Here is a 17239-nt window from a genome sequence, read left to right as displayed (position 1 = left end):
AAAAGACTCACAGTTTGGCACCGTAAAGCTCTCCTCTCCTCTCACGCTGCATCGGTGTGAGGAGAGGAGAGCGATTAAATTCTCATGACCCTGCTGCACAGCCTTTGTTGACATTTGTGATCGCTCCGTCATTGGACGGAGCGATCACATGGTAAAGGGCCGCTGTCATTGGCCCTTTACCACGATCCGTGTTGCGCCGGGTCCCATGAACCCGGCAAACACGGATGTTCCCTTGTGCACGCCCGGGGGGGGGCGCGCGGGACCGCTTCCCCGGGAGGACGTCATAGTACGCCCTCCCAGAGTTATCCAACCGCCCTGCAGCCGTCATTCGGCTATGGGCCGGTTGGTAAGTGGTTAAGAGCCATCTGCCTTCATCCACTCACTTCAGAAGCAGCAGCAGGTGAGCTCAGACAACATTTCCAAAGGAAGATAGCAGACACAGTCAGAGTCTGAGACAAAAAAAAGTCAGACTGAAGTACACAGCACAGGAGGGGAGCCAGGACAGCACATCCAGAGGCAGTCCAGAGACACGGTCAGAATCTGAGGTAAGTACTTTACCTTGCAGGACTGCAGGGAGAGAGGAAGAGAAGCCCTCTCAACTGCAGACCTCCAAGACCATTTACACCATTGCATGGCGACTGGCGGTTCCCATACTGTGCTGCCCATTTCCCTGCACACTGTGACATCATTCACAGTCGCTCTCAGACTGACAATAAAGCCAGGAGAGTAGTGTGGTGCACTGCATATAAAAAGACAGAAAAAAAAAGAGAGGCAATGATGACATTGCAAATCTTATATAGTACCACACCTGTACAATATCAATGCTGTTTAAGCATCATTTTGCCCACAACCTTGGCACAAAAAGGCCCCTAGTTTTTAGAAGGATTTACCTTCAGCATTCAGGGTTTTTCAACTCCATGAGGGGCTGAACATGGAGGGGTAGGTTCAGCAGGGGGGGATGCAGCAAACAAATTACTTACCAACTGCTGTCTTAGTTGGGGGAGGGGCTGTCTTTTATTCAGCTTGGAACATGTGGGGCTTCAAAGGAGGTGTTAACCGGTTATGTGCTGACGTGAGGTGGGACAGGAAAGGTGTTTGGGCGCTAGAGCACTTTTTAGTTATGGTGAGAAGATTAAACTTTCTTGAGAAGTTTATTTAAAACTGTTGCAGGGTGGACTCATCTTTATTTGAGTACTTTTCGTTCACAGTAGAAAGACTGAACTTTCAAGTTATTTTAGAACTGTGGCAAAATGGACCAATCTTTATTTGTTATAAACCTGGTCATTTGGGTTTTTACAGTGGTGTTTATTTGATATAATGCACATTTTATGTTCACAGCGCCTTTTTTATTTCTATATTGTGTTACATATTTTGGGTATATTGATTTGAAGGCTGTAGCAATTTTGCACATTGTATTAATATTTTTTGGGGTATTGCATGTCTGTAGCGCTGAGTTAGGTAATTATACTTATACTTTCTGGAAAGGATTAATTTAGCCTTTAATTCCATATGAGTAGTCAATGGACAAGTTAATGGCCTAATGATTTTTTTCTACCTATGCGCATTAGATAATATGTACCCATGGTGCACAGCCTGTGGCCCAAGGGTTACATACGGCCCTTTGGTGTATTATGTGTGGTCCTCAGACCTCAGCAATCTGTAGCGGGGAAATTGATTAGGGGTGATAGCAGGGCTTTCTACTACCCTTATGTAACATTTTCCTGATTTTGCATTGTCTTCTGCAGCATATCACAGCCAAAAATGTAGCATGTCCACATTCTGGCCATTAGTTCCTCTATTATATTAGTTTATATTATGTACAGTATATTGAACATTATGTGCGGTCCTTTGGTGATGTCAGGGGCCGCAGTTAAGGCCCCCTATAGCTCATAAGTTGACAACCACTGATACAGTATCTCACAAAAGTGAGTAGACCCCTCACATTTTTGTAAATATTCTATTATATCTTTTCATGTGACAACACTGAAGAAATTACACTTTGCTACAATGTAAAGTAGTGAGTTATACAGCTTGTATAACAGTGTAAATTTGCTGTTGCCTCAAAATAACTCAACACAACCATTAATGTCTAAACCACTGGCAACAAAAGTGACTACACCCCTAAGTGAAAATGTCCAAATTGGGCCCAAAGTGTCAGTGTGCTGTGAACAAGGCTAGGTGCCGAAACGCATCAGCTGTCACATTTTAATGGTCATGTTATAATAAAAGATTACAGAAGAATTTTCAGAGTTGCCGCCATTTCGTTTTTTATTCCCAAAGTGTCAATATTTTGTGTGGCCACCATTATTTTCCATCACTGCCTTAACCCTCTTGGGCATTGAGTGCACCAGAGCTTCACAGGTTCCCACTGGAGTCCTCTTACACTCCTCATGGAGCTGGTGGATGTTAGAGACCTTCTGTTTGAGGATGCCAGACAGATACTCAATAGGGTTTAGGTCTGGAGACATGCTTGGCCAGTCCATCACCTTTACCCTCAGCTTCTTTAGCAGGGCAGTGGTCATCTTGGAGGTGTGTTTGGGGTTGTTATCATGTTGGAATACTGCCCTGCAGCCCAGTCTCCGTAGGGAGGGTATCATGCTCTGCTTCAGTATGTCACAGTAAATGTGGGCAGTTATGGTTCCCTCAATGAACTGTAGCTCTCCAGTGCCGGCAGCACTAATGCAGCCTCAGATCATGACACTCCCACCACCATGCTTGACTGTAGGCAGGACACACTTGTCTTTGTATTCCTGTACACCTGGTTGCCGCCACACATGCTTGACACCATCTGAACTAAATAATTTTATCTTGGTCTCATCAGACCACAGGACATGGTTCCAGTAATCCATGTCCTTAGTCTGCTTGTCTTCAGCAAACTGTTTGCGGGCTTTCTTCTTTTTAGCTTTTTTCTATTTTTTTTTCTTCGTTTACTGCAAAAACACCAATAAAATGCTAATGCTCTTAACCGCTGGCGCAAAAATGCTATTATCAGCATTTTTCATCCAGCGTTTTTCTGGCCTTTTTTTAGCTTATAGTGTACATGGAAGGTGCCAAATGCCAGATAGACATTTCCATCACAGTACTGTCTTCAAAATGGAGGTCATTCTTCTCAGAGCTATATATACATCAATCAACCATAACATTATGATGACTCACCTAATATTGAGTAGATCCTCCTTTTTTTGCCAAAACAGCCCTGACCCATACAGCATGGACGCTACTAGACCTCTGAAGGTATGCTGTGGTATAGCACCAAGCTGTCAGTAGCAAATCCTTTAAGTCCTCTAAGATGCGAAGTGGGGCCTCCATGGATCCCACTTGTTTTTCCAGTACATCCTACAGATGCTCGATTGGATTAAAATACGTGGAATTTGGAGATCAAGTCAACAGCTCTAGGTGGGTGGGGTGAAATGCATCAGGGTGTGTGATGTGGTGGAGTAATGTAGGCTAAGGTAGCTCCTTATCATTTGTTCACCTGGGCTGGTGAGAAGTAGCAGCAATTCTTTCCTCTTTACATGAACTCTGCCCTCTTATGATAAACTCAAAAGAAAAAAACGTAAGAGACAAGGCTGTGAGGGTATTATTGTTTCAAAACATCTATTTAGCAATAAGCAGAAGCAATGAAAATAATTTACCTGAAGATCCCGCCAATAACAGCAATTCCTGTTGCAGGCTGACAACCATAATCCACTACTGGAAATGTTTGCCCTGACTAGAGTTACTCTTTAATTCTATAGATGAAATATAACTATTTAAACCTAGAAATTAAACAAGGCTGTACATAATGAACACTTGCATAATCATAATAAGAGGAAGCATGGGGAAGGTAAACATCAGCGGGAGAGGGGTAGGCTATCAAGCCTTGACAGCTTCACATTAAGACAATATTTACAGTATTTCTATTAACAAAGGAACATTTTGGTAAGAGAACTAAAAAATTTGTGAATTCGTAGTAACCCTAGTAAGAGTAATGTATTCATGTAGAAAAAAACTGCAGCGGCCGAGGTATAGAAATCACACATTTTAATATGATTTTCAAAGAGCCTGTCACATATCAACAATGCCATGCAAAGTGAAGAAGTACCTTTCCTTCCAATGCATATTATAATTACAAGCACTCACGTCAATGATATTTGGCTCATATAAATATGACATGAACCTGGCATCACCGATTTATTGTGTACTTTGTGGACACAAAGTAAATAAAGAGCAGAAGACGCTCCAATTGAGCTTTTGATGGATCTGTTTATAGAAGTTCTTGGAAGAGAAATAATGTGCTGCTTGTTTTGTACTATGATTATATTGTGTGAAGGTGAATGGAATGCAATGAACCTCATCATCAGCCTAATGATAGAGCGTGAGAACATAGTGGTTTAACCATTGCAATACAAGGCACTTACCCCCCTTCCTGCCCAAGCCAATTTTCAGCTTTCAGCGCTGTCACACTTTGAATGACAATTGCGCAGTCATGCTACGCTGTACTTAAACAACATTTTTGATCACCTCTGGGTTCTGTTATAAAACTTTGTAAATAAGTACATTTTCTCCTTCACTGACGGCACTGATGAGGCTGCACTGATGGGCATGGATAAGGTGGCAATTATGGGCACCAATGAGGTGGCAGCAATGAGGTGGCTCTGATGGGCACTGGTGATGCGAACTAATATGCGGCACTGATGGGCACTGACAAGCGGCACTGATAGGTGGCACTGATATGCAGCACCGATGGGCATTGATAGGCGGCACTCGGCATGCATAGGTGGCACTGATGGGGACTGATAGGCGACATTGCTGGGCACTGAAAGGCGGCACTGATGGGCACTGATAGGCGGCAGTGGGCACTGATGGACACTGATGTACACTGATAGATGGCACTGATGAGCATCACTGATTGGCAGGCACTGGCAGGCATTAGTGATGGGTACTGATTGGCATCAATTGTGGGCATGATTGGCATCCCTGGTGGCCATGGGTGGCATATCTGGTGGTCAAAAGTAGTGGGCATCCCTGGTGGTCCTGGGTGGGCATCCTCGGGGGGGCTGCACTGATAATCAATCAGCGCAGACCCCCCCCTGTCAGAGGAGCAGCTGATCGGCTCTCCTCTACTCGCGGCTGACAGATGCGAGTGAGGAAAAGCCAATACACGGCTTTTCCTGTTTACATTGTAATCAGCTGTGATTGGACACAGCTGATCACATGGTAAAGAGTCCCTGTCAGATCAGAGTTGCGGTGTGTCAGACTGACACGTGGCACCACCAATCGCCGTGCGGCCCCACGGGCACACAGCGGCTAGTTATCCTGATCACGTCATATGAGATCCGATCAGGATAACTAAACCACTTTGCCGACGTCATTTTGCTATATCGCGGGCGGCAAGTGGTTAAATGTCACAGTAGGAACTCTGTACTTTTATGCTCATACTTCAAAAATATAAAGTATATCTAAACCTGGAACAAAAAACTTAATATTCTGCAGCTTACCAGTCTTTAGGTGTGATGGCTGCATTACTTTCTCTTTTTCCATGCTATGCACAGAAAATGCCAGTCACTCTGCATTCCTATTAAAAACTGACCACACTAGGCATGAGAGCACAGTGTGGTCAGGGTTCTGACTGTGCTGGGAACTCAGCCTGCTCTCCCGCCATGATTAGACTTGTACTGACACCCCCCCACTGCAGAGCCATTCACTGGGAAGATCAGTGTACTGCTGTTTCTCCTCCCCAGCTCTCTAAGCTCCTTATGCAGCTGAGAACAGAGGGTATGTAATCACTATTAAAAAAGGGGAAGAAGGGTATTTATAAAAAAAAAAAAAAAAATTACATGTATAAACAACTGTTTTTCAAATAAAACCAAAGAATTTCCAAACTCAACTTACCAACCAGCCTGCAACCAACCAAATTACCTGTCTAACAGTATATGTTAAAAACAGGGGTTTAGTTGCACACATTTGCAAATACATGCATAAGCTTCAGGCCACGGCAAGGCACCATGTATCCTGCAGACCCTAACTCTAACTTTGAAGAGTCTCCACAGTGGGAGCACATGTATTCTAATGGATAGATGAAGGGCAGATGAATGGAGGGAGCCCAACCCTCCTTAAAGGCGCAGGAGCACACTGAACACCCAGCACATTGCACAATGGCAGCAAAGGTGTCAGTACGTTGCCTGACTAATATGTCAACAATACAAAAAAAAGGTCACTGCCCCCACCTATAACTGGTTTTCACAGCAAGGGTTACTGGAAGGGAAAACGAATGTAAAATAAAACCAAAGAATTTCCAAGCTCAACTTACCAACCAACCTGCGACCAACCAAATTAACCTGTCTAACAGTATACATTAAAAACAGGGGTTTAGTTGCACACATTTGGAAATGTGTGCAACTAAACCCCTGTTTTACATATCAGAGTGCCAGAACATGGATTTCAATGTAGGGGGTGTTTTTTTGAAGCACCTGATTAGAGCCAGAGGCTCTAATAGGCTACAAAAAAAGGCTTCAGAAAAGCATTGTGCTCCGATCCCACCCTGTTGTGTGACGATAAATTTTCACTAATATTACACTAAAGTTCCTCCCCGCCAATCAGGAGGCAGGTCGTGAAACCCATTTCCCGATTGGCCAAAGTGTCAAGCAATCCTATTGAATGCCTAGCGCTTTGGCGGAAGAGGAGACACAAGCTTGACACAAGGCACAAGCTTGAGGAGCGGGCAACGGAGCCGCCGCTGCCCGCACTCCAGGAGAGGACACCATAGCCCCGCCACACGAGCAGGGAAAGTGCTGGACCGCCCAGAAGGGGGGGGCTGTCAGTGGCGTGCCACTAGGGGGGTATTTGTTTGCAGCCCCCCAAAGGAAGAACCCACCAGCCGCCACTGCTTTAAAGTGATTGTAAACAATCACCTTGTAAAACAACCCATTCAGTTTAAAATAGAAAGGAAAGGCAAAACATTTTTGTATAGATATAAAAAAAATTATACATACATTTTTCCCCTTTTTATTAGTGATCCCATTCCCTCTGTTCTCAGCTGCATAAGAGCTGGGGGAGGAGAAGCACACTCAGCTTCAAAGTGGACGGCTGTGCAGTGGGGACGTGTCAGGGCAAGTCTGATCTTTGGAGGAGAGCAGGCTGAGTTCCCAGCATAGCTAGAGAATTGACCATGGTGTGTTCTCCTGCTTAGTGCGGTCAGTTTTTTAACAGGAAAGCAGAGGGTTCAACAGGAACACCAGGCGGCATTAGACCCGGCGGGGGATAAATGCAGCATCAACCTAGGTAAGTATGATTTTTGAAAAAGAAAAAAAAACAATTTCTCTTTCAATTATAATGGTCAATGCTAAGTATGCACAGGTCTGTTTATAGGGCATTTGAGATTAAGTATGAGTATTATACTGTACTTCATGTAAGAATGTAAATAATATACGATTGGTTTGCTGTATTTTATCAGAGGGGGAGGTTTTATTCATGTTAAATAAGAATGTGAGGTTTCTCTTTCCCTCCAGTGCATTCAACATGGTGGGTAAGACTATAGCTATTCTAACTTTCAGGAGCATTATTCCTGTTCTGCTTATCAGTGGATTGTGGCTTCCAATTATGAGCTGCGACTGGAGGTATGGTGTATGGGTAAGCAGGGGCTTGATTTGTTGTTTAGGCAGATTTGAACAATTGTGCCTCTGCCTCATATACATCTCAGGTGCTCATAAGAGGTGCATTTACAAAGCAGTGGCATGGTCTTACTCTACAGGAACATTTTGGAAAACATACTGGGGTTGATTTACTAAAATTGGAGAAAGCTAAATCTGGTGCAGCTGTGCATGGTAACCATCAGCTTCAAACTTCAGCTTGTTCAATTAAGCTTTGACAAACAAATTTGGATGCTGGTTGGTTTCTATGCAGAGCTACACCAGATTTTTGCATTCTCCAATTTTAGGAAATCAACCCCAGTGGGCTTCCATTTGTTAGTGTATCTAAATTTGCAAATACATTTAACACTACCCTCCCTCCTCCCACCACCCCCAGACTGACAATGCTGCTGTCTGCTGTGCCTCCATTACTCATTTCTCCAGAGTTGAGTAAGCCGCATACACACGATCGGATTTTCCGACAGGAATTGTGTGATGACAGGCTGTTGGCTGAAAATCCGACCATTTGTACGCTCCATCTGAAAATTCTTGTTGAATTTTCCTCAGACAAATGTTGGATGGCAGGTTTTAAAATTTTCCGCGGACAAATGTCTGTTGTCAGATTTTCCAAGCGTGTGTACACAAGTCCATCGGACAAAAGTCCAAAGTACAAACACGCATGCTCGGAAGCATGGACAAGCCAGAAGCGGTCGGTCTTGTAAACTAGTGTTCCTAATGGAGAATTAACATTCGTGACGTGGAAAATTATGAAATCTCGAAATGCAGAGCACATTCTCTTCTTCTTTAATGGGATAATAATGAAGCTGCTTTGCTGGTGATACTGATGGAGTTATTGCAAACTAATTTTCAAAGGCTTTTTTTTCTAGTGATACCAAGAATAATATTATTATGCTTTTATTCCTTTTTTTTTTGGGCAAGTTACCACAACACCATTATCCCGTAGTTTTTAAGATTAAAGATACAACTATGTTGGTTTCCCTTGTCAATTTTACATTGTATTTTTTTAAATGTAACTGCCTACTCCCAAACTGTCATTTGAAGTAAAACACATAGCCAAGTATTATTCTCCACAATTTTTTTATTGTGCATTAAAAAAGAAAACATATAAAATTAGACATTCCATCTGCCAATAGAACTTAACCAAAAAGTGCATTTTATGCATCCAAAAATATAGAAAATATAACAAATCAAATCATTTTTCAACCAAAAAATAAAATAAAAGCCTCATGCATGTGTCCTGCTTCTTAATATAAGGGGTCAACAATGCCAAGAGTTGGTGAAAGCAGGGATCCGTCATCCGGAGATAATTCTGAAAATCATCCGGATTATTCTCCTGAAGCTCCCGCAGCAAAGGCATATGACATAATTGGTCTGCATTAATAAAGCAACCAATTTTTGATCCAAGAAATCCTCCTGCTCCTCCTGTTCCTGGACTGGACTTGGGTCAAAGCTATAACTCCAAGGCCAATAATAAATAACACGTTATCTCCTACGATTCCGCAACAGGTCTGGTTGACGAACGGCCGTTCAGAAACAAACTGAAAAGCGCAAACTGAAAAGCATGAAATGAAAAGCGCAAACTGAAAAGCACAAAATGAAAAGCGCGCACTGAAAAGCACTGGGAAACAAATGTGGTAAGGTATTAGCCAGATCAGTCAAAGATCAAAAAGCAGCGGCTTACATTTCCCAAATTCAGAGCCCTGGCGGGAGGAAGGTTACACTACCGAAACATATATCACGTGAGTTTAGCGACTTTTACCACTCACTATAAAACTTACCAAACAGGAACCCCCCACAAACGGTTATTGATGACTATATTGCGACCTCACAAATGCCCTCTCTACCCTTGGAAGCCCTGGAAGACTTGGACTCCCCGATCACCTTAGAGGAACTCCAGCTCGCTCTTGGGACCATGAAATCAGGCAAAGCCCCGGGCCCAGACGGTTACACCGTTCAATATTACAAGACTCTCCTCCCGATTATAGGCCCATGAATGGTAACATTCTTTAACGCAATAGGCACAGGGACACGATTCCCCAGAAACACCTTGAAAGCGTACATTACGCTGATTCATAAGGAGGGAAAAGATCCAGGGTCCTGCGGGAGCTACAGACCTATTTCTTTATTAAATACTGACCTAAAGCTGTTTACCAAAATATTAGCTACCCGCTTAGCGCAACATCTCCAATCTTTATCACATCTAGACCAGGTAGGCTTTATCCCTACAAGTGAGGCGAGGGACAACACCATTAAGGTGTTGAACCTTGTCCACATAGCAAACACTAGTCGTACCCCATGTGTCTTTGTCAGTACAGATGCCGAAAAAGCATTTGACAGAGTAAACTGGAATTTTATGTTCTCTGTTTTGCGTCATTGGGGTGGGAGAACGGATGTTGAATTGGATAGGTAGGATCTACTATAACCCAACAGCTCAGGTGAAAGTGAACGGACTGTTATCAGACCCTTTCCCTATCGCAAATGGCACGAGACAGGGCTGCCCACTATCCCCCCTTCTTTTTGCCCTATCCCTGGAACCTTTTTTATGTAAAATAAGACTGAATCCCAACATACAAGGACTCCCAGTTGGAGACTCCCAGTGTAAAGTATCTGCATACACAGACTATCTACTCTTCTCCCTGACAAACCCAATCACCTCCTTACCAAACCTAATGAAAGAATTCGACACATATGGAGCTATCTCAAACCTAAAAATAAACTTTGCTAAATCAGAAGCTATGGGTGTAGCTGTCCCTCTCCATGATATCTCAACCATCCAGTCACGTTTCGACTTTAAATGGACGAATTCAGCCCTCAAATACCTAGGGACACTTATCCCATCAGACTTATCACGTACATTTGCTCTCAACTTCCCACCAATACTGAAGAAGACCCGTACCCTGCTAGATACCTGGCACAAAGGATTACATTCTTGGTTCGGCAGATGTAACCTGATAAAAATGTGTATCCTTCCCAAATTCCTCTACCTTTTCCAAGCACTCCCCATTCAGATCCCTACATCTTTCCTCAAACAAGTACAAGCCCTCTTCACACGTTTCATTTGGGCCCCAAAAAAAACGTAGACTGAACAAAAACCAAATGTCACTGCCCAAACAGAATGGAGGCCTGGCGGTTCCAGATATACAACGATATTATCAGGCCAATCATTTAGGCAGAATCTTAGATTGGAATCGGAACGGAACATATAAATTATGGACACAGATAGAACAGTCTCAAACCACTATTCCTCTAAAAAGTGCACTCTGGTGTTACAACTCCTTGTCCCCGAGATTGAAATCCCACCCGTTGATCGGGACTACGTTAAGACTCAGCTTTCATGTAGTTACACAAACACTGTTGACGACAGAGACTTCACCACTCTATCCGATTCTCGGACATCCAAACTTCACACCTGGCCTGCACCAGACGGAATACTCAACTTTGAGGGACCTGGGATGGGAACAGGCCTCCAAGTTTGTGACAGCGGGTCGCTGGGCGAACCTTACGGAATTGACTGACGCATCGGGCAGCTACCACCTTACCTTCTGGAAGGCGGCACAATTACATCACTTCCTACATTCCATCCCTGACCCGCAAGCCTTCTCCCGCCCACTGAGGACTTTTGAAGAATACTGCGCGGGGACCGGGCCGATATCACAGACTCTTTCACAAATGTATTCTCTCTTAAACTCGCCCCCTAAACAACCAAGTCTGCGTTGCTTGGAAAGATGAGAGGCTGATCTTAACCGTAAATTTTCAGAAATACAGAAATAACGTATCATCACCTTTGCCATTAAATCTTCAGTGTGCACTAAAATGCAGGAAACAAATTTTAAAATCTTCTCCAGGTGGTACCTCACACCCACCAGGTTGCACAAATGCTTCCCTACTTCCTCGGACCACTGTTGGCGGTGCAGAGAAGACGAGAGCTCATTATTGCACATTGTCTGGTCTTGCCCAAGGTTGAAGCTTCTTTGGACTGAAGTCCGCCGTATTACACAAACGTTCACAAATTATGAAATCCCGGAAGACGCGTCTTTCTTCCTACTACACTTATCGAGGATCCCAATCAAATCCTACAAAAAATCATTGCTACGTCACTTATTAAACGCAGCCAAGGCATGTATACCCCTTTTCTGGAAGCAGCAGTGCCCACCGACTGTCGGGTGCTGGATGAGAAAGGTAGAGGAAACAAACAAAATGGAAGACCTGATCCTCACCGCACAACACAAACGAGAGAAATACACATTGACTTTGAGTATTTGGAATATTTTTATTTATTCAGACGAAGGGACATCCTTACTAGGGACATAACATAACATTCCTGTAACCTAGAGAGGTATCGACCACTCACTGCCTCGCCCTGTCTCCACCCCCCTCCCCTTCTCTCCTCCCTCCTTCCTCCACCCCCTTCCTTTCTCTTTCTATCTCTCTTTTTATTACTCTAATGCTGTCAAAAATAAATAAATAAATAAACACGGAGAGGACTTTACCACTTTAAAATTCTACTCAAACCACTTGATAAGAATGTACAGTATATGTCTTGCAGACTCTCTACCTTGTACGAACATGTACAGATGTATGTCGTAACTTCAGCTGGAATGTTTCCAAATTTTTTTTACTTATTTCTTGATGACTTGTACATTTATGTTGTGTTGGTGGAGTTTCTCCATATGTGTTTTCTTAATAACAACTTATATTTGAAAAAAAAAAGGGGGGGAGGGGCAGGAGGCGGAGCCTAGCAGAGCAGACATGCATTGTTAGAGCTCCACACCACTGAGGAGAGAAGAAAAGGACAAAGCGAAGCCTGCAGGCTCAAAAGGTATCCATTTGAACATTTTTGCCCCAGGGAACAAACTGTGAAAGTTTGGGCAGGAAATATGGTACTGGGAGGAAACTGTGGCAGAAATAAAAATCACCTCACAAAGAGCTCACAGGCACTCACTGCAGCTGAAGCAGCTCCAGTCACCTCACAAGATACAGCATCAGGGCGCTCTCACAGACAAAAAATGTCACAGCAAGACTCTCCATTTGAGTCAGATACAGAACAAATCCTCTCACAAACTTCTCCACAAGCCTCCTCAGTATCCCCAGTAATATTATTACAATTTGAAAAGATGCTTCATAAGGCTTTAAAACAAACATCAGACCAAATAACAAAAAGCCTAACCAAAGAAATAAGAGAGCTGGGAAACCGCACCGCAGCCTTAGAAATAAAAATGGATGAAATTGAAATTACAACCCAAGAAAATATAACAGAATTGGAACAATTAAAAAAAGAGAATTTAATACTTCAAACTAAGCTCGAAGATTACGAAAATAGAGCCAGACGTTCAAACTTGCGCATAAGGGGAATACCTGAAACTGTGACAGACCTGCAATCTACTATTACTGCTCTATTACAAGAACTAAAGCCAGATATCCCTATTGAACGTTTAGAACTGGACAGAGTACACAGAGCCCTCACAGCCAAAAAGAAAGATGGACCCCCACGTGATATAATCACAAAATTTCATTATTACAGAACGAAAGAACAAATACTACTTGCTGCAAGAGAAAAAAAAGAACTTAATTTTCAAGGACACAATTATCAAATTTTTGCTGACTTATCCCAACTTACTATTACTAAAAGACGATCCATGAAACCCCAACTAATGGAACTGCAACGCCACAACATTATGTATCAATGGGGCTTCCCCTTTTCAGTCAGATTTAACTACCAAGGTACAATTTACAGAAGCAGATCAGCAGATGAACTACAACAAACCCTTTTAAAATTAAATCTGACAGAACCCACAAGCAGCAACACTCCCACATGCAGAAGAATGGCGTCATCTTCACCTTCAGGCAGCACCCAGAAAATTTCAGAACAAAATGGGAATCATCATTCTCACAAAAGAGGCCGTTATGCCACATCATCCATGGACCAAGAAGATTCAATGGACTGACATCCTAATTCATGATATCTCTTCATTTATTATACTAAGAGATGGTTCTCTATAAAAAAACCTATATTTATAACTGAATGTAACTGCATTCTGATAGTCACACACTGTATGGGATCATGTTACATTCCAGTTATATTTCTTATTACTTCTGATTCATATAGCCTTAGAATATATAAGTGAAATAAGGAAATTCTTGTTCAGTTATATATTATCAGGTAATAACAATAGATTTATTACTTTTTAGGACAAACATGTTCAATAATCCAGAAGTAATGGAAGCTTTTTCTTTCTTTTCTTAAAACAAATATATTATTACATAACTAGTTCCTAGAATTATGTTTTTGTTTATTCTAATCTGAAGCAATACAACCTCAATTTTATGAGTTAACATATCTAAACAGTTACATATGAATAAAATATGTAATTGTTTACTCTAAAAGGGTTAAAATCCCAAAATAATTCAAACTATCTTCATCAATACCAAAGTTATTAACAGTACCTTTCTAACTGAATTATTTAGCCTAGGGCAAGACTAACCATATACAACCACCCTGGAATAAATAATTTCAACAAAAACTATATTCTGCACTCCAATTAATGAAACATCATTTTGATGTCTTTTGACATAGCACTTCTCTCCTGTAAGCGGAAGATCCGTGTACCCCCATTAGCCCTCCTCATTCTCCCAACCATATTATGTGGGAGTGTGACGAAGGCACTTATTCCCCTGAGAGAGATATTTATTCTCTTTCATGGGTAAATTGTGATTACTTGCAAAAAATAATTTATACAATGTATCATCTAATCTCATATGTTTTTTGTTTACTCTTTACTCCAGAATTCACTGGTTTCTTTTCTATCTATTCATCTCTTCAGTCCACACAGGTTGATCTGCGCAGTCAGCTCTGCATAACAAAAAGTAAGTCAAAACTATTTGATCTATTGCCATGGCACCACTGAATATACTTTCCTTGAATGTTCAGGGAATAAATGTCCCTCAAAAAAGGACCAAAGCCTTCCGTACTTTCCATAACAAGAAGGCTCACATAGTATGCCTCCAAGAAACACACTTCACCAAAGATTCTACTCCAAAATATATTTCTCCTTTTTATCAACAAATTTACACGGCTTCTGCCTGTACCAAGCAAAGGGGAACTCTAATTGCATTTCACCGATCCACACCATTCACCTTATCATCAGAAATTAAAGACCCAGAAGGTAGATACCTGATACTCATGGGTTATATAATGGATACAGCAATCACGGTGATTTCCTACTACGCTCCTAACAAACAACCTACACCATTCCTCTCACATATATTACAAGTGATTAATACACACAAAATAGGAACAGTGATAATGTGTGGGGATTCGAACCAGGTCCTCCTCCCATTTCTAGATAAATCACCTTTTACACCATCCAAAATAACCTCTAGATTACCTTTTTCTCAACTTCTTTCCAAATACAATCTAGTAGATTCATGGAGAGAAAGTAACCCAATGAAAAAGAAATTCACTTATTTCTCGCACCCTCATCAAACCTTCACCAGAATAGATCATATTTTTCTAACAATAGGAATGATACCAGAAATTATTGCATCAGATATAATTCCGATTCCGTGGTCTGACCATAATGCAGTATACACTACTATAGCCTCAGCCATACCAAAAGCGCATGACCCAACGTGGTACTTACCGGACATAATGCTCAAACACCCACTACATCAGATGGCCATTGAACAAGCTTTAAAGGAATACATATCAATTAATAATACAACAGACATCTCCCCAATAACACTGTGGGAAGCTCATAAGCCTGTCTTGCGTGGTACAATACAAAGACAAATGGCACTATTTAAACGGGAACGCAAAAATCTAGCAAAAAAACTAGAACTCAATTTTAATGCAGCCTACATATCATTTCAAGATAATCCATCTCAGAGTACAAAATCTCATCTGGAAAAATCTAGATTGGAATACGATCTATTTCTCACTGAGTCAGTTGATAAATCCCTCAAACGCTCCAAACACAATTTCTACATGAATACAAACAAACCAGGTACATATTTGGCTCGGGCATTAAATTCAACTAACAAATCTTTCAAACCAATACGTTTGAAATTATCAAAAAATGTTTACACTTGTAATCCAGTTAAAATAGTCCATAAATTTCACTCACATCTCGCAACTTTATACAAGACAAACAATGAATTTAATCCTACAGAAGCTGAATCCTTCTTCTCAAAAATAACCTTACCTGAGTTATCTCAGAATCAAAAAAGCAGTTTGGATGAGCCTATAACTATAGATGAAGTTGCTAATGCCATAAAAGACCTAAAACTTAACAAAAGACCAGGCCCAGACGGCTACACGGCTTTATACTATAAAACATTCTCAGAAATACTCTCTCCCATTCTCACTGAAACTTTTAACAAACTTCTAGATGGACATTCTTTTCGGCAAGAAACACTAATGGCAATTGTTTGTATGATCCCAAAACCCCTTTCTGATGATACTTCCTGTGTGAATTATCGGCCTATCTCTCTGTTAAACCTCGATATTAAATTATTAGCAAAAATAATAGCAAAACGCCTCAATAGCATTATAGGAAAATTAATACATAGAGATCAAGTAGGCTTCATGCCAAATAGACAGGCAGGCGATAATATACGCAGGGCAGTGTTATTGGCACATATTGCTAAAAAACGGAAAATCCCTTTATGTTTTCTATCTCTCGATATTAAGAGGGCATTTGACACAGTATCCTGGCAATATATGCAATATTCATTACAAAAATGGGGTTTTGGACCCCACTTTTTAACATGGATCAAAGCATTATATAATAAACCCAAAGCCTATATAAAATATGCTGGATACAAATCTGAAGCCTTTAATATCGAAAGAGGTACCCGACAGGGTTGCCCATTATCTCCCTTATTATTTGCCCTTATACTCGAACCCATGGCCCAATACATCAGAACAAACCAAACTATAACTGGCATTGAAGTAGGAGGTATTACACACAAATTATGTATATTTGCAGACGATATATTACTTTTTCTATCATCACCACAGGTCTCTGGTCCTAACTTAATACCAGCTCTTGATGGATTTGCAGCCCTATCCGGCCTTATGATTAATCCTAAGAAATGCCTAGTGCTTAATATTTCACTCACAAACATGGAATTGATACCGGCTAGGACTGCACTCCCATTCACATGGGCAGAAAAATCAATCCCATATCTTGGAATTCATTTAACAGCATCTCATTCTGACTTATTCTCAACCAATTATCCTCCTGTATTAAGACAGATCACAAATCTAATAAAACAATGGTCGCAACTTCCTTTATCCTGGATAGGGAAGATTAATGCAATCAAAATGACTATTCTACCCAAATTGCTTTATCTATTCAGAGTCCTCCCTATTCCAATTCCTTCCTATTTTTTGAGAATAGTACAAAAAAGAGCAACTTCGTTTATATGGGGCTCTTCTAAACCACGTATACCTATACACACACTACATCTTCCCAAAAATAAAGGAGGCCTGGGATACCCTAATTTTACTAACTACTACAGAGCAGCACATTTGGCCAGTCTGTCCAAATACCATGCAAAACAGGAAATCCCATTATGGGTATTTATAGAGGCTTCAGAAAATGACC

Source organism: Aquarana catesbeiana, linkage group LG08, assembly GCF_042186555.1.
Source record: "Aquarana catesbeiana isolate 2022-GZ linkage group LG08, ASM4218655v1, whole genome shotgun sequence".
Taxonomy (NCBI): Eukaryota; Metazoa; Chordata; class Amphibia; order Anura; family Ranidae; genus Aquarana; species Aquarana catesbeiana.
Note: the sequence above shows the minus strand (reverse complement) of the source record.